The sequence below is a fragment of the Schistocerca gregaria genome, chromosome 3 (genome assembly GCF_023897955.1).
Source record: "Schistocerca gregaria isolate iqSchGreg1 chromosome 3, iqSchGreg1.2, whole genome shotgun sequence".
NCBI lineage: Eukaryota > Metazoa > Arthropoda > Insecta > Orthoptera > Acrididae > Schistocerca > Schistocerca gregaria.
In genome coordinates this window covers 939,714,788-939,742,633 of record NC_064922.1, presented here as the reverse complement: position 1 = coordinate 939,742,633, position 27,846 = coordinate 939,714,788, and positions in this window count along the sequence as shown.

Genomic DNA, 27,846 nt, shown 5'->3' with positions numbered 1-27,846 from the left:
ATGACCGAGGTGTACATTTCTTCTTTCTTATAGACTACGTTCCTATATACACCACCATACTGAATTCTAAAACTTTTCAAGAAGTTTCTTCGTTGTGCAAATAACCTTTTGTTTCGAGTCAGTTAAATTTTCGTTTCTCTGTAGTTACCTTGACGCAAATGCTCTCTAGGTTTTTTTATTGTAACAAAATAGAGTTTATTTAAAACCATTGAACGCTACTGTGTGTAAAGGGACCTTTCGCGAAACCGTTTTGACATAATAAGTTGGAGATAGCGTTGTAATGTTGTTTTTTTTTTATCTCATCGGAAGATCAATCGTTAGAAAAGCTTCAGTCTTATCCCAATCAGTTTGTACAGTCTGTGCAAAGGCAGGTGCAGTAAAAAGTGTTGACAAGCAAGGCGCATTTGAATAACCGTGCCAGATTGGTCTCAGTAGCCACGGCGTTGGATTCACGGCGTCCTTCTGTGGCGTACAAAATATGTCTCAATGAAAGACTGTGTGAAAAGATTCCCACATTTCCCGCGAATTTATCGCCGCGACGTAAAGTCCTCCTCCTGCTATTGTGGAGCCCGAAAACCACCCGCAAAGCGAACACCGTTACGCTTCGTTCTCGCATGAGTGATCGCTTTCGAAGTGGTCTGAATGTTCGCAGCTCGGCCGGAGAACTATTCACCGCGACGCCCGATGCAGGAAGCGATCGTTTGCCGGGTGATTTAGGGCGGGGATAAAGCTGTCGGGTCGTACACACGCTCGCTCTTGCATTCCGGGACGGTACGGGCTTCATTCAGGCAGCGGCGGTGTTTACTCTGGCCCCACTTCGTGCTTTACGATCGCAGGAGGGGGGGGGGGGGGGGGGGGGGAGCAAGGGAAGGGAGCTGCGAGGTCCCGCAGCCGTGTCAACGACTCTGGCGGCAAACGCACACAACAGCCATGTCTATGGCCGACCAGGACATTGTCGCACTTGGCCTCCCGTGGCCTTTATGGAAAACACGTCATGATGTTACAGTAAGCAAGCAGACAAAGGTAAACGCATCGCTTTATGAATGATTTCAAGACAGTTGTGCATGTACTATCAAGTGGTTCATCGCATCCTCATGAGATATCACTATAAAAGCTCACGATAAGACAAGCCGAGGCACCTTAACTGCCAGGTGTAAAGATGCTGCGGTCGATTACTGCGGCACATGTTGACAACGCCAAACTGCGTGTGCTACGCGATTTTCGTGTAACGTTGTTTGTTTACGTTTTGCACTAAGGGCGAAATTTTAACGTTACGGTAATCATCTTGGGGTTGAAGCTATATTTTTTTCCGTGTTTGCTTTAACAATACGTACGTTTTTGGGGGGGTCCGCCTTTAGCAAAACACATTTTTTGTTTTTTAACCCAAACATGTTTCACTGTAGTTGCAGCATCCTCTGTGCGCTTTTATTTTTCATCTGTTAAAGATAAAGAATATTCTTTACTGTTTGTATACATGTAACTATTAGTTTTTAAATCGCAATTTCAGATATTTGAAAAAAAACACATAAATTATGAATTCGTACCTTTTTACTACATGGTCTGGTTTTTCTGATGTGTTGTGTTTCTACAGTGACTGTTTTGTTCCACAGTGTAAGTGGTTGCACTAACTCCTCTAGCGCTCAGAGCCATCTGAACCATTTTTGCTGACAAGACAAATGTACAGAAGAATGCAAAAGGAACTTGAGGCTCTCTTTGATGACGATCAGTTTGGCTTTAGGAAAGTTAAAGGCACCAGAAAGGCAGTTCTGGCGTTGCGGTTCATAATACAAGCAGGGCTGAAGAAAAATCGAGAGACGTTGATAGGCTATGTCGAGCTGGAAAGGGCGTTCGACAATGTAGAGTGGTGCGAGATGTTCGAAATTCTCAGAATAATAGTGGTAAGTTACAGGGGAAGACCGGTAATGTACAGTATGTGTAAGAATCGAGAGGGAACATTAAGAGTGGAAGATCACGAATGAAATGCTCGGGTTAAAAAGAACGTGAGACAGGGGTGTAGTCTTTCAGTCCTGCTGTTCAGTCTATACATCGAAGAAGCAATGACGGGAATAAGAGAAAGGTTCAAGAGTGGGGCTAATATTCAAGGTTACAAGATATCAGTAATAAGATTCACTGATGATATTGCTATTTTCCAGCAAAGTGAAAACGAACTACAGAATGTAGTGAATGGAATGAACAGTCTACTGAGTACAGAATATGGGCAGAGTAAATCGAAGAAAGACGGAAGTAATGAGAAGCAGCAGATATGAGAACAACGAGAAACTTGAGATCGGAATTGCTGATCAGGAAGTCAAGGAATTCTGCAACCTAGACAGTAAAATAACCCATGACTGACGGAGCAAGGAGGACATAAAAAGCAGACTGGCACTGGCAGAAAGGGCATTCCTGGCCAAGAGAAGTCTTTTGGTGTCGAACGTAGACCTTAATTCGGGGAAGAAATTTCTGAGAGTGTACGTTTGGAGCACAGCATTAATGCTAGTAAAACACGGGCTGTGATAAAACTGGAACGGAAGAGAATCTAAGCATTTGAGCTGTGGTCCTACAAATGGTTCAAATGGCTCTGAGCACTATGGGACTTAACATATGAGGTCATCAGTCCCCTAGAACTTGTTGTTGTTGTTGTCTTCAGTCCTGAGACTGGTTTGATGCAGCTCTCCATGCTACTCTATCCTGTGCAAGCTGCTTCATCTCCCAGTACCTACTGCAACCTACATCCTTCTGAATCTGCTTAGTGTACTCATCTCTCGGTCTCCCTCTACGATTTTTACCCTCCACGCTGCCCTCCAATGCTAAATTTGGCCCCCCTAGAACTTAGAACTACTTAAACCTAACTAACCTAAGGACATCACACACATCCATGCCCGAGGCAGGATTCGAACCTGCGACCGTAGCAGCAGCGCGGTTCCGGACTGAAGCGCCTATAGTCGCTCGACCACAGCGGCCGCCATCAAAAGACTGATGACCTAAATAAAAAAATATCAGCACGATCTATCCTGCAACACCCTTACAAGATTTTCAGACTGTTTCTGACCACCTTTAGTATAGCATCCTATGTCAGTATGAACGCCAATGCCTCAGTCAAACGCAGGGTTTTGTTTCGAAATGTAGCGGGAAAGCAGTAGGTATTTACGTCGGAGACACACAGAGAAATCAGCAGTGGAGGTGCACATCCTAAATGAGAAATATACTTTCGATTTTAAGAGCACCACCTTATTGTGCCGAGCTAGCAGCGGTTCGGAAAGCATTATGAGAGAATCCGCAGAAATAAGGAACCACGTAAATTTTGTCAATACGGACGAAGGCTATGAAGTTCGACGTGGAGTCCCGTACTAGAGCAATATGCAGAGAGTTTGCCCGCAGTAGACAGCACGCGACACGGATTAATGACTAAACGGTAATGGAAATGAGCCTGTGGCGTCATTGGCTGGGAGGCCCCTTACGGAGCAGGTCCGGCCGCCTTGGTGCAGGTCTTATTACATTCGACGGAACATTGGGCGACCTGCACGCTAGATAGGGATGAAATATTGATGAAGACAACACAACATCCAGTCTCTGAGCGGAGAAAATCCCCAACCCAGCCGGGAATCGAACCCGGGCCCGTAGGACGGCAATCCGTCACGCTGCTCACCCAGCTGTCGGGGCGGACATGACCAAACGTTCGACTCGAGTGCAGCCTCGGGGCTGCATCCATCTCGTCACTCCACCCCTCGATCCACTTCCCCCCACCTCCAAAACCATGATTTGTATAACACTCGTCTAAACGTTGCAGTTTCTCAATGCTGCGATCTGGCGGGAAACCGGAGGTTTTTTTTTTTTTCAATAAATGTTATCACTTCGTAATATAAAACTTTCGCATTATGATGCTCTGTTATTAGAAAACGTTTGTGCTCGTATGCTCAGCATTAAATCGTTACAAAGAAGATGTAATTGACTGTTACTCAATTCTGACTTAGACATAACAGTGTACCATTAAAAGGTCTTCAAGAAACTTGTTAATTTTGTTGTAGCAGTTACTAACGTAATGTGGACACAAAAAGGAATACAGCATGCCTCACAGATTCCCGGAGTTAAAATAGACAAGATCTCGAATCTTTGAAAGTTAATAATGTGAGGTAGATATTCCTGTCCGTCTGACGTGTCATCCTCCATATTTAACATCTGCGTCTCCTTTGAAGGTATTTCTATACCACTCACTACAGTAATACTAAGGAAAACACTTGAGAGAGAAAATATTGTTGATGCTACAAAAAGCACCGACGATAGAGCGTTCTGTAATTTTATTTTTACTGACGTTCTTACTAATCGATTATTAATTTTCTGCTCTGATGAAGACCATTACGAATTAAATTAAATTTTCTTGTTTCAACCAAAAGTTAGTATTCTCAGATTCTCTACGAGCACTGCCAATTTTCACCGTTTCCTTTACCTTGATGTAAACGCCTTCAGCAGCGAAATAAATTCTTCACAATATGCATTGCTACTGCGTAACAGAGTTCATTACTCACCTCCATATTTGACAATATTCAATGTAGCCACTAGACTACCCTGGGTTGTTGTGGTTAATCAGCCTTATGCAAACACAATTAGTTTATTTTTATCTTTACCCAGACATGTTTCGACACCAATGCGTCATATTCTGTGGGTCAAATTTTTATTTGTGAAAAATACTGTATAATATTTTTAATAATTTAGCTACTGTAGGAATAAGAAATACAATATCTGCAGTTTGCCTCGTTTGTTTTAGACACACCTTAAAATTGCATCGCTAACCAAACTGTATTATTTTACATCGATTTTAGTGTTCGTTTTCATCGTTTTTTTGACAGCATGGCATCTGAAAAATAGCCATGAAGAAAATTATTCCGTATTTGTGGAGAGCTGTTTCGAGGGTAGAGGTTATGTACGTTTCTGTACTTACATTTTTCGTCCTGTTTTGTGACCCCGGTTGGTGTCCCAATCAACTGCTATTTAGTGCACTGTTTTCACTCAGTTTCTCACAAATTTCCGCTCACTACTTCACTTTACATGCACTTACACAAAATGTGGCGAAATGTCATGTGAGCAGACACTTCTGACAACACACTCAGTGAGAGGTGTTATGTTATTGTTGTTGCTCATTTTTTCATCGTTGGTCTTATGTTTGTTGTAGCGCTGATTTTGAATGTGTGTGTGTGTGTATGTGTGTGTGTGTGTGTGTGTGTGAGAGAGAGAGAGAGAGAGAGAGAGAGAGAGAGAAAGTTTTTAATACGCAAATACGGAAGAAAAAAAAGAGGAATTTCAAACCGTAGTAAAATGACTAGACTACCCATTGTTACTGGAACTGCCAAGCTCATAACCTACGCCTACCTCATCTAAAAACGACTTCTCGTGTTATTAGACACCACCCAGATGTTGCAGGCTCGTACCTGTAAAGGAGAAAGAAGTTCTATTAAAGAGTGGCCATTAATCAACAATTTATACATAATTTCTTTAACACAAAAAATTGTAAATCACTGTGGCCACCATCTCCATTGTGTTCTCTATTCAGTTGTTATAGTGACAGAGTGTAGATTTCAGATGGTCGGGCACTGTCGAATAAACACGGCCCAGCTCCGCAGGTAACCGAGTAATGCACGTGATATTGGCGTGTCAAAGACCAGACGTCCGCCCCGGTAGCTGAGTGGTCAGCGCGACAGACTGTCAATCCAAAGGGCCCGGGTTCGATTCCCGGCTGGGTCGGTGATTTTCTCCGCTCAGGGACTGGGAGTTGTGTTGTCCTAATCATCATCATTTCATCCCCATCGACGCGCAAGTCGCCGAAGTGGCGTCATATCGAAAGACTTGCACCAGGCGAACGGTCTACCCGACAGGAGGCCCTCGTCACACGACATTTCATTTCAAAGACCAGACGCGCATTGACGCAGTGAAGTGTGTCACAGATGCGCTTGACAATGGATGTAAGGTTCTCAGCCAAAATATCAGAAGATGAAGTAATGTCGTCCCACATTAAGAACTGACAAATTATTGAGAAAGAGGGACAGTAAGAGAGATGGCAATGTATGTTCTTGATAAGAAAAGTAAAATTGGTGGGCTAAGGTCCTGCGGATCAGAAAGAAACAACAATCGGTGCTACAGATACAACTTGGTGAGGGCGCCAACCGTTTCTTCAGATTGGGGAACAAACAGTAGTCCGAGGGAGCCAAGTCTGGAGAATAGGGAGATGTGAAACGATTTGGAACCCTATTTCCAATAATTTTGCCACCACAACTGATCAGGTGTGTGCTAGTGCATTATCGTGATGGAAAATGACTTTTTTGCGGTCCAATCGTCGGCGTTTTTCTTGCAGCTCGGTTTTCAGACGGTCCAGTAACGATGAATAACGTGCACCTGTAATAGTTTTACCCTTTTCCAAATAGTCGATGAGGATTATCCCTTGCGAATCCCAAAAGACAGTCGCCATAACTTTTACGAAGGAATGGTCTTCGCCTTTTTTGGTGCAGATTCTCACTTGGTAAGCCATTGTTTAGATTGTTGTTTGGTCTCAGGAGTAAAGTAATGTATCTATGTTTCATCCACAGTGACGAAACGACGCTTAAAGTCCTGCGGATTCTTCCTGAACGCGCAACACTTCACACGATGCCGTTTTTGGTCAAGCGTGAGCAATCGCTGATCCCATCTTGCAGATAGCTTTCTCATGTCCAAATGTTTATGCAAAATATTATGTAACCGTTCATTCGAGATTCCCACAGCACTAGCAAATGTCGCCGGCCGGAGTGGCCGTGCGGCTCTAGACACTACAGTCTGGAACCGCGCGACCGCTACGGTCGCAGGTTTGAATCCTGCCTCGGGCATGTATGTGTGTGATGTCCTTAGGTTAGTTAGGTTTAAGTAGTTCTAAGTTCTAGGAGACTGATGACGTCAGAAGTTAAGTCCCATAGTGCTCAGACCCATTTGAACCATTTTGAACTAGCAATGTCACGCATCTTAACTCTTCTGTCATCCGTCACCATATCATGGGTTTTATGAATGACTTCTGGAGTCGTAAGCTCCAGAGGGCGTCCAGAACGTTCGGCAACACTTGTGACCATATGGGCATTCCGAAGACTTTGAACCAACTTATAAACTGTTCTAATCGAAGGTACAGAGTCACAGTAATGTTTATCAAGCTTCTCTTTAGTCTCCTGAGGCGTTTTGCCTTTCAAAAAGTAATGTTTAATCACCAAACGAAATTCTTTTTCGTCCATTTTTTGACAATCACTCGACTTCCTCGATTCACACGAATGCCAAACACAAAGAAATAGACCAACATGGCTGAAACTTGGTGTGCGTTCTTCCCAAAGATGCTACTAACTAAACATGACCTCGATACCCGCCGGTGGTGCCATATCTCGGACTTTGCACAGACTTTTCGAATGCCCCGCTGATTGCAATAGAGTGTTGTACTCTCTGAAAAATGGAGAAGACTTACGCTTTGTAATTTCTTCATATTAAGAGGAAGGGAACTGTAAAGTATCGGAACTGATACGGTGTGAGCTTTTGTGGAGATACTGAATGCGACTGCTGGAATACAATATTGTGGGCTGACATCTTGATAAACTTGCAATTTACAGAACTACGTGCGATTATGGACGATTTTTGAACTGTTATTTTGACTAAAACATGTAAGGAATTGTGACGATTGACTTTAAGAATATTTATCGGAAAAAGCATTGATTTACTCTTTTAGAGGTTTTCATTTTAGTCAAGCTTTATTATTGCAACAGTGAATATGGAGTACACGAAATGATTACTATTCCAGGTAATGCCTGCCAGGTTGGCCGTGCGGTCTAACGCACGGCTTTCCGGGCGGGAAGGAGCGCCTGATCCCCGGCGCGAATCCGTCCGGCGGATTTGTGCCGAGGTTCGGTGGACCGGCCAGTCTGTGGACGGCTTTTAGGCGGTTTTCCGTCTGCCTCGGCGAATGCGGGCTGGTTCCCCTTATTCCGCCTCAGCTACACTATGTCGGCGATCGCTGCGCAAACAAGTTCTCGACGTGCACGTACACCACCATTACTCTACCACGCAAACATAGGGGTTACACTCCGGTGTGAGACGTTCCCTGACAGAACAACGTTTCAGTGGTAATTTATTGAAGCGAAATGATAAATTTTCTAGGACAAAGCTTTAAAAAATGGCTCTGAGCACTATGGGACTTAATTAACATCTGAGATCATCAGTCCCCCTAGAAGTTACAACTACTTAAACCTAACTAACCTAAGGACATCACACACATCCATGCACGAGGCAGGATTCGAACTTGCGACCGTAGCTGTCGCGCGGTCCCAGACTGAAGTGCCTAGAACCGCTCGGCGACAGAGGCCGGCTACGAAGTTATAATTTAATCGCAGTATTTCATAGAAGCTAAAGACTTCTCTGAGTTTCTTTTTCAGTTACACACACAGCAAACTTCTGCGTCAAATTATATAAATTATTACTGTAGAAATACAATACCAATCTTATTTATCGGACTTTTTTAAAATCAGAAATTCCTATAAGAACACGCCTGGAGCACCGAATTGTATGAAACTCAAATGTCAATCGTCGGAAATCCAGAGAAGAAGAAACTGCTAGCGAAGAATGGACGGATGAAATACGAAATAAAAAAGTGCCGAAAATAACAGGCAAGCAAAATGGAATAGCAGGAGCTTAGTGGGAGAAGAGACAGGCTACTGGAATATGTGCTGGAAGGGTCAGCAGATGGGGAAAAATACAAGGAGAAAAAGAAGATTAGAAAAAGGAAAACAGGTTATCAACGGCGCCTTACGTAATTCGCTACGGATAAGATGGTTTTATGAATCAACTCAGTTTTCAACTCTGAATTTCCCATAGTCTTGGTGTAACCTAATCTAAAATGTTCAAATTTGTGTGAAGTCCTAAGGGACCAAATTGCATAGATGATCGGTCCCTAGACTTTCACACTACTTAAACTAAGTTAAACTGACTCATGCTGAAAACAACACACACACCCATGCCCGACGGAGGACTCGAACCTCCGGCGGGAAGGGCCGTTGGTGTAACGTAATATCAACTGTAGTCTTAATGTATATGTGGCTTAAAAAGTAATATGTATAGAGTGAATCTCTACTTTCCTAATTCTTTTTGGAGAAAAATATTTGCTCTCAAGTGCAAAAACTATATGGCGGAAAAATTATAGGCAAAATCAAAGCAAAGCTGTACGTTCTGGCCCATCGTCGACTAATGGTGTCATTTGGATGCGATATGGAGGTGCATGGGATAAGCATACCGCTGGCCGAGCCGTTGTCTCTTTCCTTGACCTAGGAGCCGCTACTACTCATTCATATACACTACTGGCCATTAAAATTGCCACACCACGAAGGTGACGTGCTACAGACGCTAAATTTAACCGACAGGAAGAATATGCTGTGGTATGCAAATGTTTAGCTTTTCAGAGCTTTCACACAAGGTTGGCGTAGGTGGCGACACCTACAACGTGCTGACACGAGGAAAGTTTCCAACCGATTTCTCATACACAAAGAGCAGTTGACCGGCTTTGGCTGCTGAAACGTTGTTGTGATGCCTCGTGGAAGGTGGAGAAATGCGTACCATCACGTTTCCGACTTTGATAAAGGTCGGATTGTAGCCTATCGCGATTGCGGTTTATCGTATCGCGACATTGCTGCTCGCGTTGGTCGAGATCCAATGACTGTTAGCAGAATATGGAATCGGTGGATTCAGGAGGGTGATACAGAACGCCGTGCTGGATCCCAACGGCCTCGTATCACTAGCAATCGAGATGACAGGCATCTTATCCGCATGGCTGTAACTGATCGTGCAGCCATATCTCGATCCCTGAGTCAACAGATGCGGACGTTTGCAAGACGACAACCATCTGCGCGAACAGTTCGACGACGTTTGCAGCAGCATGGACTATCAGCTCGGAGACCATGGCTGCGGTTACCCTTGACGCTGCACCACAGACAGGAGCGCCTGCGATGGTGTACTCGACGACGAACCTGGGTGCACGAATACCAAAACGTCATTTTTTTGGTTGAATCCAGGTTCTGTTTACTGCACTATGATGGTCGTATCCGTGTTTGGCGACATCGCGGTGAACGCACATTGGAAGCGTGTATTCGTCATCGCCCTACTGGCGTATCACCCGCCATGATGGTATGGGGTGCCATTGGTTACACTTCTCGGTCACCTCTTGATCGCATTGACGGCACTTTGAACAGTGGACGTTACATTTCAGATGTGTTACGACCCGTGGCTCTACCCTTCATTCGATCCCTGCAAAACCCTCCATTTCAGTACGATAATGCACGACCGCATGTTGCAGGTCCTGTACGGTCCTTTCTATATACAGAAAATGTTCGACTGCTGCCCTGGCCAGCACATTCTCCAGATCTGTCACCAATTGAAAACGTCTGGTCAATGGTGGCCGAGCAACTGGCTCGTCACAATACGCCAGTGACTAGTCTTGATGAACTGTGGTATCCTGTTGAAACTGCATGGGCAGCTGTACCTGTACACGCCATCCAAGCTCTGTTTGACTCAATGCCCAGGCGTATCTGAGCCGTTATTACGGCCAGAGGTCGTTGCTCTGGGTACTGATTTCTCAGGATCTATGCACCCACATTGCGTGAAAATGTAATCACATGCCAGTTCTAGTATAACATATTTGTCCAATGAATACCCATTTATCACCTGCATTTCTTCTTGGTGTAGCAATTTTAATGGCCAATAGTGTAGGTCGTCAGTTGACATAAAGAAGTTAAGCGCACGGAGGAAAAAACCCTGGCAGTACCGGGAATCGAACCCATGCACTCCGCATCTGCGCAGACCACTGAACAACGGGGGCGGACAAGAATTACAGGGCAACATCATAAATCGCGAAAATGAAGTAAGGCAAAAAAAGAAGTTACTGTTCCCCCTGCCTCCTCCACCCATTGACGCTGCTGCCAGTTTACGCTCACTCGGAGACAATAGCGAGCCCTCCTCTGAATGAAACATCTCGGATGAACTTTTGTTTCTCCGAGGCACCTGGCACTGTGTTCGGGACTGGCAAATTATTGGCGGGTCCTGAGCAGCGGTCTGACATGACGGGCAGGCGGGCAGGCTGACGGACCTGGCCATTTACAGGACGGTCACGCGCTGCCTGGAACCGGCTCCCTTAAGCGACTACATTGTGAGCCCCGTACCGGTTCAGCCTTCCGTCCAGACGCGCCGGCTTAGCAAACCGGACACGCGCAGCTTGGGGACCTCAGTGTCGATTTTCGGTCCCGACATCCTGGTTCCAGTACCGTGCGCCGTTATTTCTGGGAAAAAGCTGACTGGAGAACTTCTGAATGGAGAAATTTTCTCCTGTCAGCCAGGAACCTCTCAAGCACTACTTAAGAGCGACGATTTTGTGGAAAATTGTAAATCGTTAGATGAGCACATCGAAATAGGACTCGTTGGTTTCATGTAAAATTTATAGGGTGTTTCCAAATTCATGTTACACACTTCTAGAGGTTGTAGATGAGACTTAGCAGATCAAGATTTACATAGGAACCCACATCCGGAAACGTCATCCAAAGATGCTAGATAGCGTCAAAGTTACAGGCGTCGGGGCCTACAAATGTATGTACACACATCAAAATACGTTTCCCATCGCCCCGGTTCCCAGAACTCCTGAAGGTAGACGTTGACTGTGGATATTGTATCACAGACACAGTCCCTTTGACTGTTCAGAGATGTCACTAAACTCGCCCAAAGATGTAAACAACCGTGCATTGACGGAGGGGGTTCGACAGTCGATCAGTCCCAGTCATTCCACCAGGGAGGAGGTGCACGGCTCGTGTTGTCTGTGGTTCAACCATGTCTACACGGTCAATACCGTGGTTTCATTGCGGCCGCATTGTTACTTTGTGCCAGGAAGGTCTCTCAACAAGGGAAGTGACCAGACGTCTCAGAGCGAACCAAAGCGATGTTGCTCGGCCGTGCAGGAGATACAGAGACAGGAACTGTCGATGACTTGCGTCGCTGAGGCCGACCAAGGGCTACTTACGCTTTTAGAAAAAGCTCTCGCTTAGGTCGTCTGCTGCCATAGCCCAAAAACGCCAAATTTCGTCGCACTGTCGTATCAGATACGTCGGCCACTGTGTCGTCCGTGGTGTGATGTAATAAGTGAAATTTGTTATTCGCAGCACACTGTTACACTTTATCTCGGAATATTGAATTCCCTAACGATTTCCGGAATGAAATGTCCCACATTAATGCGTAGGCTTACCCGGCCAGAGTCTGTCGACATAAAAGATTTCTGGGTATGGTACCGCGTCATAATGTATAAAACTATCGCCGGCTGGAGTGGACGACCGGTTCTAGGTGCTTCAGTCTGGAACCGCGCGACCCTTTACGGTCGCAGGTTCGAATCCTGCCTCGGGCATGGACATGTGTGATGTCCTTAGGTTAGTTAGCTTTAAGTAGTTCTAATTTCTAGGCGACTGATGACCTCAGAAGTTAAGTCCCATAGTGCTCATTTCTACATCTACATCTACATCCATACTCCGCAAGCCACCTGACGGTGTGTGACGGAGGGTACTTTGAGTTCCTCTATCTGTTCTCTCTTCTATTCGAGTCTCCTATTGTTGTGGAAAGAAAGATTGTCGGTATGCCTCTGTATGGGCTCTTAATGTCTCCGATTTTATCCTCATGGTCTCTTCGCGAGATATACGTAGGAGGGAGCAATATACTGCTTGACTCCTCGGTGAAGGTATCTTCTAGAAACTTCAACAGAAGCCCGTACCGAGCTGCTCTTGCAGAGTCTTCCACTGGAATCTATGTATCATCTCCGTAACACTTTCTCTATTACTAAATGATCCTGTAACGAAGCGCGCTGCTCTTCGTTGGATCTTCTCTATCTCTTCTGTCAACCCTATCTGGGTCGGATTCCACACCGGTGAGCAATATTCAAGCAGTGGGTGAAGAAGTGTACTGTAACCTACTTCCTTTGTTTTCGGATTGCATTTCCTTAGGATTGTTCCAATGAATCTCAGTCTGGCATCTGCTTTACCGACGATCAACTTTATATGAGCATTCCATTTTAAATCACTGCTAATGCCTACTCCCAGATAATTTATGGAATTAACTGCTTCCAGTTGCTGACCTGCTATTTTGTAGCTAAATGATAAGGGATCTATCTTTCTATGTATTCGCAGCACATTACACTTGTCTACAGTGAGATTCAGTTGCCATTCCCTGCACCATGCGTCAATTCGTTGCAGATCTTCCTACATTTCAGTACAATTTTCCATTGTTGCAACCTCTCGGTATACTACAGCATTAACCGCAAATAGCCTCAGTGAACTTCCGATGTTACCCACAAAGTCATTTATATATATTGTGAATAGCAACGGTCCTACGACACTCCCCTGCGGCACACCTGAAATCCCTCTTACTTCGGAAGACTAGGAACTCTTCAATCCAATCACACAATTAGTCCGATAGTCAATACGCTCTTACTTTGTTTATTAAACGACTGTGGGGAAATGTATCGAACGCCTTGCGGAAGTCAAGAAACACGACATCTACATGGGAACCCGTGTCTATGGCCCTCTGAACCGTTATCAAACTATCTACTCAGAAGACCCAGAACAAGGTCGCTGCAACCGTGGCTGAAACGTCGGTGTTTATCCAGCAGAAGTAGTTTTATACATTCTGACGCGGTGCCAAACCCAGAAAACTTTTATGTCGAAATGTCCCGTGTTTCTAGCTCCAACTACCACTCCGTGTTCAGAGTCTGTTAAGTTCCGTCGTGCAGACATTCTCACGTCGGAAATCTTTCCACTTGATTGACTTGAGTAGCAATGACAGCTGCTCCAATGCACTGCTCTTTTATACTTTGTGTAGGCAATGCTACCGCTACCTCTAACGTGCACATCGCTGACCCATGCATGACCTTTACCACCTCAGTGTAAAGCACTCTCTGTGCTCTCTCAAGGGTCTGTATTTTGGTTGGTACGTCCTGCTGGAAGGCTCCTTTCGCGGAAACTGTTATTTATGACACAGAATTTGTTTTCAAATAGCGTAGCGCTAGTCATTTGCAAAGTTATGCGCATCGTTGGTAATGTCGCGCATGTAGCATCGGACTTGCAGTCCATATTCGCCATTCGGAAGCGCGTCACGTCAGAAGCTGCGTCGCGACCGTGGAACAAAGCGAGTCGGCGGCCGGCGGTTCCCAGGAACTGACGCGGGCTGATGGACTGCTCGGCCGCCGCTGCAGCCAAGTGCCTGCCGGGCTGGTAAATCACCACGTCCGCTGCCGCTGCGCTCGCCTCCGCCGCTCCCAGACCACTTCGAGCTGCGAGTCACTCTCTTTGACCATAGAGTAAATATCTCTGGAGTGAGCATTCACGTGCGCAGAACAGATTTTGTGTTGTCAACATACATTGCCGGCCTGGTCACGTGTTCTCGGAACGTATAGCGCCCCGTATATTTCGAATATCACCACATCCCTAGTACAGACGGATTCTTTTAGTACGTGTCGTGGATTATTTATGTATGTTGCGCAGACATTTTAACAGTATCCATTTGATACCGGGAATAAACCACCTACGTAACTTTTAAGTGCAAATGATATTGCATTCTGCTTCTTTGCGATAGGTGTCACAGTTCAGACGCACTCGATTTTTGGTAGTTTTCGATATGATACGGGACTTTCTAGTATTACAGAGCCTGACATACATTTTTCCTGTGATAGTCTTGCAAAACGACTTGCCTGTACGCTAGTACTTTTACAAGTGTCCGAAAAACACCGAATTTGCCACACATTAGCGATTATATCCCTGCTAATTCGTCCTTTTTCCTGCTATTTCTGCGTATTTATTTTCTCGTTTTTGCGACCTTAAGCACAATTTTTCTTATTGGTGACACTTTTAAGTGTTTGTTTAACGCATTTTACGTACTTGCTCCCAGTTTATTAAATAAATAGTAAACTGAGTAAGAAGGGGGAGAAAAGGCGATCGGAGAATAAATGTACCGTAAAGCAAATACAGTTCATATAACAGTCAACCTATATCACCATTAAGGGAAGTGGAAAGTGACACAAATGAAGGAGTTTGGGGACATGTTTACTAATATTTTACGCTTCTTAATCAAATGGTGAAGAAAATAACTTAAAGGCAAAATACCCCAAAGAAAATGAATATGTACTTTAATTAGCTACACTGTTCTGTTTTTTATTTGATTTGTGCAGAAAATGTATTTAAGCTGAGTGCAGAAATTGGTAGTAAGTGCTGTGGACCTTCGGCCACACACGTCCAAATTTTTCTGTGTCTAAACATCCCTCTTCAAAGTGTCTTGAACATACCTTGGAATATTTTGTGGGGACATCATTCTCCATGTCCTTGACATACTTAACATGGTCTCCTACTGTAACTTTATAGTAAACAAAAAGTTTTGGTCACACATATTATACGAAGACAATTACAGAATCCCACTCAATTGAATTTACCTGTCTCCCGTCTTTCAAATCTATATACATAATCGACAAGTCACTGATAAATGCATGGACGATACTATTTGCTGAAATAACTAACCATTCCCTTTCCTGTTCCACTAGCCAATTTACGAGACGAAGCGATTGTAAGCTTTTGTACGAGCCGTAATATCTATTATACAGTCATAAAATCGTAGAAAAATAGGTCTGCAGAATCAAGCCTTAATTATAATGCGCCTCAGAATTTTTAAACATAGTACCCGTGAAAAGTTACTATCCCTCCTTGCACATATTTTTCTTTGCATCCGTAGCAACAACAGTAATTCACCATCGCTATTACATTATCAACAAACGGTGAAAAAACAACAAAAACTCTTGATATTATAAACTTCAAACTCTGCGGAAGGCACGCACGCACAGCGAAGTCCCGAAAACACGTGACTATCCTGGTTTAATGTTGACAACATGCGCAGAACGCATTGCTCACTCCAGAGATATTTACTCTATGTCTTTGACCAGAGATGTTCTTACTTTACGGCACGGAGTAAGAGCGTCTATGGAATTAGCACAGCGTGGGTAACTCTTATATCACAAGACTTCCTGCAAGCGTGAGCGAGTTTTGTCGTAACGCCGTATCGAAGACGGGGGAGTGCTGTCTATTGACTTTCGTGATCGTACGGTTCACAACACGTGAGGCAAACATGACGTTCAAAACAGTATTATTCGCCTCACTTAGAGAGAACTGGAGCTTACGCTATTTTCTTTACTGTAGGGTAAGCCAACCTCGAAGTTGCGTTCTTAATAAATGTGTTAAGTTCTGCGTTCGTGTAGTGTGGAGTGTGGATAAGGGAGAAATTTAAGTGTTTGCAAGAATTAATTACGATTCTTACTGAGAAAGTTGTACCAATTATTTTTCCTAATACGACTTCATCAACCTCGAATGTGATAGGAGTTGCCAGTTTGCAAGCAAAAAAGGCAAGATTTTTGAAGCCATTCAGGGCTGAATCCATTTAACGTATATGTTCATTAGCAAACGAGTTCGTTTTCTGCTAGATACATCGAAAATATTGTATCATTTTTAAATAGTGGTGTTTGTGAAAAGCCTCTTATTCTGCTAAATGAAATGAAATAAATTTTTTATTAATAAAAAAGTATGATTAGTGCACAGTCCGACGAACTTCGACTGCACGTGTTTGATCCTTGGTGCAGCCTCACCGTTTTTTCTATCACGGTATGTATTTTCCTTTTCAGGGAAATCTAACGAGAAGAACCGTCTCTCTCTTTGTCTGTCTGTCTGTCTGTCTGTGTGTGTGTGTGTGTGTGTGTGTGTGTGTGTGTGTTTTTTTTCTCGAGATTTCTCATATTTTATTCTAGGCTTGGTTATTCGTTACAAAATCGAGGAAAACAGAAATCCTGTGCGCAAAGGACAATGGCTGAATGTATTTTTCTTGAACTTAATTCACGCTTATGGTATTGGTGGTTTATTTTGACACATATCATGCGCACGATGACATCCTATGAGGTACTGAGGATGCGCAGTAACTGTAAGGTAAAAAAAAAAAAAAAAAAAATATTGCAAGAGGCGTGCTCCTAACCACGAGCGAGTAAGCTGCCTGTGGTTTGAATGCAGGCCTTAGAGCACTGGGCCACAGTTAACAAGGGCTTCGTTCCCAATTTATCTGCAATGAATCAGAATCACCCATTCTTCGAGTTCTCGTAAAATAATGCGTTCCTGGTCTCATATGTATGAACACAGTTTCTTTTTCCGAAACAGATCCTGCTTCATCACCTTTGGCCTCGTTTCGTGCTGACCTAATCCCATTAACAGGAGTTGCTTTCCCGTATCCCCTGACTATTATACTGAATTTCAATGACGTGTTCTCAACCACGCCAATTCTTGCACGAAATTTCGGCATCTTCATGTGATAGAAGATTTTTTTTTTCAGCGATACACCCACCCGTCAAATTTCTTGGCCAGCATATGGAATATGATGATGCAAGTTATTCCAAAGACATTTTCCAGACGTTACTTGTTTATCGCCGTGGGAGTACAAGGTTAGACTGCCTGTGTACTCCCAGTACGATAGAGTCGTAACGATTGGATTATGGCCTTGATGACTGAAACGGCTGGTAGTAATCACAAACCAAAACAAAAGTACAGCTGGTGTTGTCAATTAATTCCACACGGAACTAAACCAACCACGGAAATCAGCTGTCGCCGAGTTCCTGAACTGAAATGTGATGGGACCAGAATCACTGCACACGCTTCAGGTCTCTCTCTGGTGCAGTGTGATTATGGAGTCTACAAAATATAGATGTTGGAAAACGTAGTAAACAAGGACGGAAGTATCAGTTTAAATTAAGGCTTACGGCCCAGCACTCAATTTATAAAATCTCGCCCGTCATCACATGCACCCCAGAGCCGAAAAATCCTGAGAGAATTTGCGTTTCACGGAAAATCAGGGTAAGCTCTGGAAAACAAAAGAGAATGTAAGAGAGTAGTGGGCTTCGGAAATCGAACACAGGCGGGGACTTCTCAGGAGTTCGTCATTATCAGGAGAAATGAAAGTGGCGTTCTACGGATCGGAGTGTGGAATGTCAGATCGCTTAATTGGGCAGGAAGGTTAGAAAACTCAAAAACGGAAATTGATGGGTTAAAGCTAGATGTAGCGGGAATTAGTAAAGCTCGGTGGCAGGAGGAACAAAACTTCTGGTCACGTTAATACGGGGTTATAAATACAAAATCTAATAGAGGTAATGCAGGAGTAGGTTTAATAATGAACGAAAAAAACAGGAGAGCGGATGAGCTAATGCGAACAGCATAGTGAACGCATTATTGTAGCCAAGATAGGCATGAAGCCCACGCCTACCACAGTAGTACAAGTTTATATGCCAGCTAGCTCCGCAGATGACGAAGAGATGAAGAAATGTATGATGCGATAAAAGTAATTATGCATACAGTTAAAGGAGACGAAAATTTAATAGTCATGGGGGATTGGAATTTGATAGTAGGGAAGGGAAGAGAAGGAAACGTAGTAGGTGAATATGAAATAGGGGTAAGGAATGAAAGAGGAAGCCGCCTGGTAGAATTTTGGACGGAGCATAACATAATCTTGGTTTATGAAACATTAAAGAAGGTTGTATACATGGAAGAGACCTGGAGACTGGAAGGTTTTAGACAGATTATTTAATGATAAGACAGAGATTTACGAACCAGATTTTAAATTTTAAGACATTTCCAGGGGCAGATGTGGACTCTGGCCACAATGTATTGGTTATAAACTGTTGACTAAAGCTGAAAAAAAACTGCAGAAAGGTAGGAATTTAAAGAGATGGGACCTGCACAAACTGAAAGAACCAGAGGTTGAGAGTTTCAGAGAGAGCTTCAGGGAACGATTGACAAATACAGGTGAAAGAAATATAGTAGAAGAACAATGGGTAGCTTTGAGAGAGAAAATAGTGAAGGCAGCAAAGGATCAAGTAGGTAATAAGACGAGGGCTAGTAGGAATCATTGTGTAACAGGAGAGTTATTGAATTTAATTAATGAAAGAAGAAAATATAAAAATGCAGTAAATGAAGCAGGCAAAAAGGTATACAAACGCATCAAAATGGCTAAGCAGGGATGGCTAGAGGACAAATGTAAGAATGTAGAAGCATATATCCCTAGGGGTAAGAAAGATACTGCGCTCAGGAAAATTAAAAAGACCATCGTGAAAAGAGAACCACCTGTATAAATATCAAGAACTCAGATGGAAAACTAGTCTTGAAGAAAGAAGGGAAAGCAGAAAGGCGTAAGGAGTGTATAGAGGGCCTATACAAGAGCCATGTACTTGAGGGCAATATTATGGAAATTGAAGAGAGCGTAGATGAAGATGAAATGGGAGATACGATACTGCGTAAAGAATTTGACAGAGCACTGAACTACTGATTGCCTTGGGAGAGCCAGCCATGACAAAATTCTACCATCTGATGAGCAAGATATATAAGACAGGCGAAATACCCTCAGACTTCAAGAAGAATATAATAATTCCAATCCCAAAGGAAGCAGGTGTTGACAGATGTGAAAATTATTTAACTATCACTTTAATAAGTCACGGCTGCAAAATACTAACGCGAATTCTTTACAGACGAATGGAAAAACTGGTAGAAGCCGACCTCCGGGAAAATCAGTTTGGATTCAGCAGAAATGTTGCAACACGTGAGGCCATACTGACCCTACTACTTATCTTAGAAGAAAGATTAAGGAAAGGCAAACCTACGTTCCTAGCATTTGTAGACTTTGAGAAAGCTTTTGACAATGTTGACTGGAATACTCTCTTTCAAATTCTGAAGGTGGCAGGGGTAAAATACAGGGAGCGAATGGCTATTTACAAATTGTACCGAATTCAGATGGCAGTTATAAGAGTCGAGGGACATGAAAGGAAAGCAGTGACTAAAAAGTGAGGGAGACAGTGTTGTAGCATATACCTGATGTTATTCAATCTATATACTGAGCAAACAGTAAAGATAACAAAAGAAACATTTGGAGTAGGAATTAAAATCCATGGAGGAAAAATAAAAAAATGAGGTTTGGCTGTGACATCGTAATTCTGTCACAGACAGCAAAGGACCTGGTAGAGCAGTTGAATGGAATGGACAGTGTCTTGAAAGAAGGATGCAAGATGAACATCAACAAAAGCAAAACGAGGATAATGGAATGTAGTCGAATTAAATCAGGGGATGACGAGGGAATTAGCTAAGGAAGTGAGACACTTATAGTAGTAAATGAGTTTTGTTATTTGGGGAGCAAAATAACTCATGATGGTCAAAGTAAAGAGGATATAAAATGTAGACTGGCAATGGCAAGGAAATCGGTTCTCAAGAAGAGAAATTTGTTAACATCTAGTATACATTTAAGTGTCAGGAAGTCGTTTCTGAAAGTATTTGTATGGAGTGTAGCCATGTATGGAAGTGAAACATGGGCAATAAATAGTTTGGACAAGAAGAGAATAGAAGCATTCGAAATGTGGTGCTACAGAAGAATGCTGAAGATTAGAAAGGTAGACCACATAACTAATGAGGAAGTACTGAGTAGAATTGGGGAGCAGAAAAATTCGTGGAGCAACTTGACTAGAAGAAGGGATCGGTTGGTAGGGTATGTTCTGAGGCGTCAAGGGATCACCAATTTAGCACTGGAGATAAGCGTGGTGAGTAAAAATTGTAGAGGGAGACCAAGAGATGATGTAGGTTGCAGTAGTTATTTGGAGATGAACAAGCATGGAGAATTGCATCAAACGGGTCTCTGGACTGAAGACCACAACAAGAGAAGCTGAGGCGTTTCAATTTATGCTGCAATTTGATATTTAGTTTTTCAACGTGAAAGAAAAAGTTCTACTATGTCTGCCCCAATGTAACTTTTTACGCTGGAAATACACTGAAGCGCCAAAGAAACTGGTATAGACATGCGTATTCAAACACAGAGGTATGTAAACAGGCAGATACGGCGCTGCGGCTGGCAACGCCTGTAATAAGACAACAAGTGACTGGCGCAGTTGTTAGATCGGTTACTGCTGCTACAATGGCTGATCGGCGCAAGAGCGATGGCACACAGTATCTCCGAGTTAGCGATGAAGTGGGGATTTTCCCGTAGCACCATTTGACGAGTGTACCATAAATATCAGAAATTCGGTAAAATACCAAATCTCCGACATCGCTGCTACCGGAAAAAGATCCTGCAAGAACGGGACAAACGACGACTGAAGACAATCGTTCAACGTAATAGAAGCGCAAACCATCCGCAGATTGCTGCAGATTTCAATGCCGAGCCATCAGCAAGTGTGAGCGTGCGAGTTATTCAACGAAACATTTTCAACATGGGCTTTCGGAGCCGAAGGCTGCACGACACAAAGCTTTACACCTCGCCTGGACCTTTCAACACCGACGTTGGACTGTTGATGACTGGTAACATGTTGCCTGGTCGGACGAGTCTCATTTCAAATTGTATCGAACTGATGGACGTTTACGGGTATGGAGACAATCTCAAGAATCCATGGACATTGCATGTCAGCAGGGGACTGTTCAAGCTGGTGGAGGCTCTGTAATGCTGTGGGGCGTGTGCAGTGGGAGTGATATAAGACGCATGATACGTCTTGATACGACTGTGACAGGTTACACGTACGTAAGCATCCTGTCTGATCATCTGCATCCATTCATATCCACTGCGCATTCCGACTGATAGGACAATGCGACACCCCACATATCCAGAATAGCTACACAGTGGCTGCAGGAACACTCATCTTAGTTTAAACATTTCCGCTGGCCACCAAACTCCCCAGACAAGAACATTGTTGAGCATATCTGGGGAGCCTTACAACGTGCTGTTCAGAAGAGATCTCCACCCCCTCGCACTCTTACGGATTTATGGACAGCCCTGGAGGATTCACCGTGTCGGTTCCCTCCAGCACTACTTCGGACGTTATTCGAGTCCATGCCACTTCGTGTTGCGGCACTTTATTCGCGGGAGCCCTACACGATATTAGACAGGTGTACTAGGTTCTTTGGCTCTTCAGTGTAGCTAGGTCTTGAAGAGATGAACTTTTTGGCACTTCATTTAGATAGCTAGATACAGCTGATCGTCAAATACAGGGTGGCACACGAAATGTGTTACCACTTTGTTTTTGAATGTAAACTTTATTGTCAATACAATCTGAAATGAACATATACTACAATGAAGAGCCGTCCATGGAGATTTCTTCTAACTCGGCACATGCTCAATATGTCCGCCATTTCGTTTCCTAACTTCCTTCAAACGAACACTGAAGTTAGTCATTACCCTACGGCACATGTCTTCCGTAATTTCACTGCAAGCTTGAAGAATAAGTCTTCTGAGCTCCATTAAATCACGTGGACGTTTCGGGAAAATTTTTTCCTTTACGTACCCCCAAAGAAAAAAGTCAGATGGATTGAGGTCTGTACTTTTTTGGCGGGGGGGAGGGGGGGGGGGACGACAATTTTGTCCGTGATTGAAGCGACCTGGAAACCTGAGTGAAATAATGATCCGCATGTCGAAATACTCGTGTAAAAACTCCAACACAGTGTTTGCAGTATGAGCCGTTGTTCCATCTTGCACGAACCACTACCTGCTCAAGGGCAAGGCAGTAGGAAGAAGCTGTGGAATGTTATGGAGCTGAGAAGACTTATCCTTCAAGCTTGCAGTGAAATTACGGAAGACATGTGCCGTAGGGTAATCACTAACTTCAGTGTTCGTTTAAAGGAAGTTCGGAAACGAAATGGTGGACATAATGAGCATGAAACTTCCTGGCAGATTAAAAGTGTGTCCCGGACCGAGACTCGAACTCGGGACCTTTGCCTTTCACGGGCAAGTGCTCTACCATCTGAGCTACCCGAGCACGACTCACGCCCCGTCCTCAGAGCTTCACTTCTGCCAGTACCTCGTCTCCTACCTTCCAAACTTTACAGAAGCTCTCCTGCGAACGTTGCAGAACTAGCACTCCTGAAAGAAAGGATATTGCGGAGACATGGCATAGCCACAGTCTGGGGTATGTTTCTAGAATGAAATTTTCAGTCTACAGCGAAATGTGCGCTGATATGAAACTTCCTGGCAGATTAAAACTGTTTCATATCAGCGCACACTCCGCTGTAGAGTGAAAATTTCATTCTATATTGAGCATGTGCAGGGTTAGAACAAATCTCCATGGACGGCTCTTCATTGTAGTATATGTTTATTTAAGATTGTATTGACAATAAAGTTTATATTCAAAAACAAAATGGTAAAGTATTTTGTGGGCCACCCTGTATATACCGCTGGTTAATTTGATACTCCATTTGTACGTTTCCCTCTCATTCGGACAAAACTCCGCCGTTTAATTTGCAGGGAGTCTTGTTTTGTCTCCGCTCAAAGATTTGACAAACCATTAATCCATCACTTAGAGAAAACCGTAGAGGTTACATGCCGAAGCTGGTCAAAATCGTTAGACCGCAGGTTCTGGTCTCTCGTTTACTGTAGGAACATGAGGTAAATGGCTCTGAGCACTATGGGACTTAACTTCTAAGGTCATCAGTCCCCTAGAACTCAGAACTACCGAAACCTAAGTAACCTAAGGAGATCACACACATCAATGCCCGAGGCAGGATTCGAACCTGCGTCCGAAGCTGTTGCAGACTGTAGTGCCTAGAACCGCTCGGCCACCGAACATCAGGCAAGCAAGCAGAGATCATGCAGGAGTGTGATTGTCAGTATTCCGGAGTGATGAAGCCAGCAGCGTTCTCGGTCTCGCGGGTGTACGGTCGCGCGTGTGGACAGTAACTCGGCAGCGAGCACAAAGGCACGGACAGTAGCTGCTGCTGCGTCTTGTTTGGTGTGGCGCGGGGTCAGGACAGGTTCCCGGCGCCACGGGGCACTCCTTGCCGGGCCCACAGAATGGACGGCCGAGTCGCGGCCACTCCTCCGCGGCAATTACCTGCTCAGACAAAGGCTGCGGCCGTCGGGCGAGTGGGGAAACCAGTAAGCACTGGCCGTCAAGACGGCGGGCGCCGCAATGCACAAATACAGCCGCGAGTGTTGTTGCCTCCGACGCAGTAATTCTCTTCCGTAACGTGTTGCTGTGGCCTGGGGCACAAATAAAGACCTGCTTGGGCTGTACCACAACACAGGTGTGAAAGGAAGTGACGAGGATTAGGGATTAACGTCCCGTCGACAACGAGTTCATTACGGACGGAGCACGGGCTCCGATCAGAGACGGTCCTGGAACGAAATCCGCCGTATCCCTTCATAGAACCCATTACCGCGTTTGCCTTCAGCGCTTCTAGGGACGCCACGAAAAACCTCCGGAATACAAATACAGCGTCTCTCAACTGCGCCCCCTCTTTCGGCACACAAGACGTTGACCGAGATGTTATCGCTTTTCGTACATTTCAAGTTTGTGATGTGTTCAATAGGGACATCGGAACATCTTATTTTAGTAGCAACGTGGCTTTTGTTTTGAGGACTCGGAATCATCGGAAAATAAATGAACAAGAAGGTGTTTGTCTTTGGGTGAAAGGATCTGGAAATTGTTATGATATAAAAGTTATTGCTGATATTGACATCTTGGATATTCGGGAATGCAGCCGGATGTTCGCGTCGTTCTCGCACGATATTTCAACAGCGTACCTCGCTGTCTTCTTCAGGTGCTACCTGAGACTGGTTCCAGGCAACTAAATCAGCCATAGCAGAGCATTGTCTGGAACTTGGTCATTCAATGGATTACAATGACACCAAGATTGTGACACAGACCTCAAGATTTTGGGACAGTGTCATTAAAGAAGCAATTGAGATTAAGGTCACAGACAATCTAATCAACCGTGAATCGGGATACTAAATCAGGACTGCCTGGAATCCTGCGCTTGAGCTTGTGAAAACTCAACGCAGGACACTCCGGGATTCTGCAAGAAATATAAGTGGAGACCGAGGGAACAACCGTGAGACAAGGTGTTGGACATTAGAGACCAGATCTGACACACCCCAGATCATGAACTCGACTTCAGAAGACGGCCAGGCCGGGCGCGGACGGCGGAGGGAACACCGGCCACCAGAGAGAGACAATGTAGACGCGTCTGGCGGTCGCGGACCTCAGATGGAAGACACGACGCGGCGCGGACCGATTAGGGAGCGCCCAGCACGCAACAGAAGTGGAAACCGTAGTAACAGTCATGAGATAGAGTACCCAACATCTCAGATCGGGTCCGACACACCTCAAATGACAACCACAACCGTCGAGGACGGCCAAAACCGGCGCCGACGGCAGTCGGAACATCCGCGACTGGAGGGGTCCGTTGAAGCCGAGTCTGGCGGGAGCGGACGACAGATGGAACACTCGACTCGGCGCGGACCGATTAGGGAACGCCCAGCTCCTCCCAGGCATAAATACTGGACTCGATCGACTCAAGGACCAGTCTCAGGTAGCACCTGAAGAAGACAGCGAGGCACGCTGTTGAAATATCGTGCGAGAACGACGCGAACATCCGGCTGGATTCCCGAATATCCAAGATGTCAACAGATCGCCGGGAAAGCATGAAGAATTATGTTGCTGATATTGTTTATTATTATAAACATTAAATAAAATGTGTGTCCTTGAACCTTTTTTTTTAACCTACACATTCATCTTTCGAATAGCCGAGAAGCGATTCTTCTTGGTGTCGTAGCACTAAGGGGCACTCTGGGATGCTCGCTGTGTGAGTAATCGCGAAAGCGTTACAGACATGATAGATAAACTCCAGTGGAAGACTCTGCAGGAGAGACGCTCAGTAGCTCGGTACGGGCTTTTGTTGAAGTTTCGAGAATATACCTTCACCGAGGAGTCAAGCAGTATATTGCTCCCTCCTACGTGTATCTCGCGAAGAGACCATGAGGATAAAATCATAGAGATTAGAGCCCACACAGAGGCATACCGACAATCCTTCTTTCCACGAACAATACGAGACTGGAATAGAAGGGAGAACCGATAGAGGTAGTCAAGGTACCCTCCGCCACACACCGTCAGGTGGCTTGCGGAGTATGGATGTAGATGTAGACTGTAAAAGCTACGGTCGCCGCATTTTTTCCCCAGAAATCAGTACTTTTACGCTAAGAAATTAACTTTTCCTCCTGTTCCTACTGCATTCAGTTCCTTAACGCCGTATTTCTGCACGATTTCTATCGAAATTATGTGGAACGGGCCGTTACATATGAACATTTTTTTTATTTTAGTCATCTGTCTTCTCACTGCTTTAATGCAGCCCGCCACGAATTCACCTGTGCCAACCTCATTATCTCAGAGTAGCATTAGGACGCTACCGTCTCAATTACTTCTTGGACATACTCTACTTGTTAGCTTTTTCCACATGCTCCATTCTCCGCCGATCCTCGAACAACGGCCGGCCGGTGTGGCCGAGCGGTTCTAGGCGCTTCAGTCCGGAACCGCACTGCTGCTGCGGTCGCAGGTTCGAATCCTGTCACGGGCATGAATGTGTGTGATCTCCTTAGGTTAGTTAGGTTTAAGTAGTTCTGAGTTCTAGGGGACTGATGACCTTAGAAGTTAAGTTCCATAGTGATCAGAGCCATTTGAACCCCGAACAATCTCCTGATTTCTTACCTTATCAGCCCACCTAAGTTTTCTTCTGTAGCACCACATCTCAACCGCTTCGATTCTCTTCTGTTCCGGTTTTCCTACAGTCCACAATTTTCTAGCATACAACGTTGCGCTACAAACGCACATTCTCAAAAATTTCTTCGTCATATTAAGGGCTATGTTTGATAGTAAGAGACTTTTTTGGGCAGAAATGCCCTCTTGGGCAGTGCTTGTCTTCTTTTGTATCCTCCTTGCTCCGTCCATCTTACTTCATTTTGCTTCCAAGGAAGCAGAATTCGTTCACTTCATCTCTTTTGTGGTCCTCAATCCTGATGTTAAGTTTCTCGCTGTTCTCGTATCTGCTACTCCTAATTACTTTCGTCTTTCTCCAGTTTACCAGTTTACTCTAAATACACATTCTGTTCTCTATAGACTATTCATTATATTCAGTAGGCCCTGAGATTATTTTTCGCTTTCATTGAGGGTAGGTATATCCATCAGCGAATCTTATCATTTACATCTTTTCATCTTTGATTTTAATCCTACTCTTCAATCTTTTTTTATTTCCGTCATTGCTTCTTCGATCGAAAAGTAGCGGTGAAAGATTGCATCCCTCTTTTAACCCCGTTTTAGTCCGAACACTTTGTTCTTGGTCTTCGTTGCTTCCTGTACATATTCTGTGTCACCCATCTTTCCATATAGCTTAGTCCTATTTTCGACCATATTGCACCATTTTATATCGTCGAATGCTTTTTTCATGTCGACAAATCCTAAGAAAAGTCTTGATTTTCCTTCAGTCTTTTCAAGGGCCAAATCAGACTCCCTCTCTTTCCTAAAGCCGAACTGATTGTCATTCTTTCCATTCCTCTGTGTATTATTCGAGTCAGGCCGAGCTGTTAATCTGATTGTGCGATAGTTCTCGTACTTAACAGCTCTTTCTATCTTCGGAATTGAATGGATGATATTTTTCTCAAAGACTGACGATATGTCGCCAGTCTCATCGGTTCTACACACCACCTTGTACAGTCAGTCGTTTGGTTGCCACTTCCACAAAGAGTTTAGTAATTCCGATGGCATCCAGTGTGTCTACCCATTATACCCTAGTTAACCTCAAATCATCCAAAGCTCTTTTAAATCCTTACTGAAATCCTCGATTCACTGTGTTTTCGACACCGATAGTAAATTCTTCTTCATCACGCCGTCAGACAGTTATTAGTCCGCATAGATGCCTCCAACGTGGTGTTTTCATCTATCCGCCCTTCTCCTCTGCATTTAACAGTAGA